Source organism: Schistocerca cancellata, unplaced genomic scaffold (genome assembly GCF_023864275.1).
Source record: "Schistocerca cancellata isolate TAMUIC-IGC-003103 unplaced genomic scaffold, iqSchCanc2.1 HiC_scaffold_965, whole genome shotgun sequence".
NCBI lineage: Eukaryota > Metazoa > Arthropoda > Insecta > Orthoptera > Acrididae > Schistocerca > Schistocerca cancellata.
In genome coordinates, this window is record NW_026046973.1 from 10,001 (window position 1) to 12,500 (window position 2,500).

Sequence of the window (2,500 nt, forward strand, 5' to 3'; positions counted from 1 at the left end):
TGCCTTAACGTAACCCACGTTGTGCCTTAACGTAACCCACGTTGTGCCTTAACGTAACCCACGTTGTGCCTTAACCTAACCCACGTTGTGCCTTAACCTAACCCACGTTGTGCCTTAACCTAACCCACGTTGTGCCTTAACCTAACCCACGTTGTGCCTTAACCTAACCCACGTTGTGCCTTAACCTAACCCACGTTGTGCCTTAACCTAACCCACGTTGTGCCTTAACCTAACCCACGTTGTGCCTTAACCTAACCCACGTTGTGCCTTAACCTAACCCACGTTGTGCCTTAACCTAACCCACGTTGTGCCTTAACCTAACCCACGTTGTGCCTTAACCTAACCCACGTTGTGCCTTAACCTAACCCACGTTGTGCCTTAACCTAACCCACGTTGTGCCTTAACCTAACCCACGTTGTGCCTTAACCTGCTCTGTAATTGGCATATGACACGTTACATTAATCTAGTGTTGTCTAACCACAACCCTCTGAATATAGTTCGCTACTCGCACCGCCCACCCTCTTGTGTGTCGTTTCATGTTGAACACTTCGCAAGTGTTGCTTACTTTTTACATGCTCCCGCTGTACACTGTAATGTGGACAACTGCAGGATGTACATCGCCCCCCCCCCTCCACCCTGCCTTCGCACGCTGGTCGTTCAGGTGCTTGCGTGTTCAATGCCCTTCGCAGCTGTTCACTGGCATTCGCATGTCGAAGCGCTCAGTCTACGTCGTGGTACGGCCTGTGTCCACTGTCCGCTGATATCGTAAGCTTAATCCTCACATTGTACTGCACATAGGTCCGTATGTACTGAATGATACGCTGTGGCACATGTGTGACCGTACGACTGCGCCCAACAACAGCGAACCATACGGTCCAAATGTTGTGCACTCAGCCACGTGCCGTCTCCCCATAACAGCTACATTGCAGTGTGGTACGCCATAGAGACGTGTGGGAGTAACGGACGCCCTGGATGGCGATCAGCATGAGCCGTCTGTTGATGTAGTGGCGCGTGTATTCAAACGTAGTCGTCTCTTCTCACACAGTGTGATAGCATGGTGCACCGCGTTCCACATCTGCGACATGGTACAGATGCTGGTTGACAGTCGGTCTCGTAATGGACATCGCATACGTAGGGGGCCACCTCCCACGTGTTCTCTAGTCGTGCACATTTTGTTGCGTGTATGTGGGCAGACGTAGTGTGTCGTGACACCTAACAGACAGGTATGCAATAATCGTTGCATTTGCAAACTGGGATGGACGTCTACGTTTGCTGGTGACGTGACGCAACGCAAATGAACAACTGGTAAACCCATTGTGGTGCGGTTGTTGTTGCTGGAGGTAAATCAGTAAGGGCAAATCTGTGTGTGAAGCGATACGCGGCGGTGGCTGGGTGGGACCGTCCCCGGCCGGTGAGGGGGGGCCGCCCGGCGTGCTGGCCGCGCGGTGCGTGGGCGCACGCGCTACAGCCGGCTGGTGGGGGCGCCCAGTGGCAGGCGCGCCGGCCGACGGACGCGGCAGGCGGCGCAGCTGCGCGCCGGGGCACCCTGCGCGCGGCGCCGGGCGGCCAAAGTGGGTCCTCGCGGGCCCGGTGCGAAGCGCGGTGGACATCTGCAGTGTGCTGGTCCGACTGAGGACTGTGTGCGTTGAGGATGCGCCGCCGCCCGGCACTCGGCGCCGCGACGCCGTCTGCTGCTCGGTCGCCCCAGCGGTTCTCGCTGGTGGTTTGTATCGCAGTTGTGCAGACGTGTTGGCACGTGCGCTGTGCTGGGAGAGTTCGCTTCGGCACCCACGTGGGGCCTTTGCCCTTCTGTGGCGCTGGCGTTGGAGCTGCCGGTCACCGTAGGTGGCGCGTGTTGTCTCCCGCCGGCAATGCCACGACAGCACGCTCCCGGGCCTCTGTCGGCAGCGGCAAGCTCAGTTGGGAGCACGGGTGGTCGCACCTAAAGCGTCTACTCGCCTAACTCCGGGCGATTGCGCCTCTCTCGAACCCGACCAAGTACTTAGGACGGCGCTGCGCGCCGCCGGGACCTGAGAGGGTTTCGAGGTGTATTGTGCAGGGGAGCTCAGCCTCCTCCTGTTTGCAGAATAATTGAGCGGACGCTTGCGTGTTCGCGCGGGCCCCTGGGACACACTCCCGGGCGGCCGGCTGCTCAGCTCTAGTTGACGCAGCTCCCTGGTTGATCCTGCCAGTAGTCATATGCTTGTCTCAAAGATTAAGCCATGCATGTCTCAGTACAAGCCGCATTAAGGTGAAACCGCGAATGGCTCATTAAATCAGTTATGGTTCCTTAGATCGTACACACGTTACTTGGATAACTGTGGTAATTCTAGAGCTAATACATGCAAACAGAGTCCCGACCAGAGATGGAAGGGACGCTTTTATTAGATCAAAACCAATCGGTCGGCTCGTCCGGTCCGTTTGCCTTGGTGACTCTGAATAACTTTGGGCTGATCGCACGGTCCTCGTACCGGCGACGCATCTTTCAAATGTCTGCCTT

At 56.8% G+C, this 2,500-nt stretch overlaps 1 non-coding gene across 1 annotated transcript in view; it reads left to right on the top strand.

Annotated features, from left to right (window-relative positions):
• The first annotated feature begins 2,172 nt into the window (after window positions 1-2,172).
• Window positions 2,173-2,500, top strand: part of LOC126150053 (small subunit ribosomal RNA) — a 1,909-nt gene continuing 1,581 nt past the window's right edge. The window contains exon 1 of the ribosomal RNA XR_007531298.1: window positions 2,173-2,500. This exon is cut by the window's right edge and continues 1,581 nt beyond it. This is a non-coding gene — a ribosomal RNA (small subunit ribosomal RNA).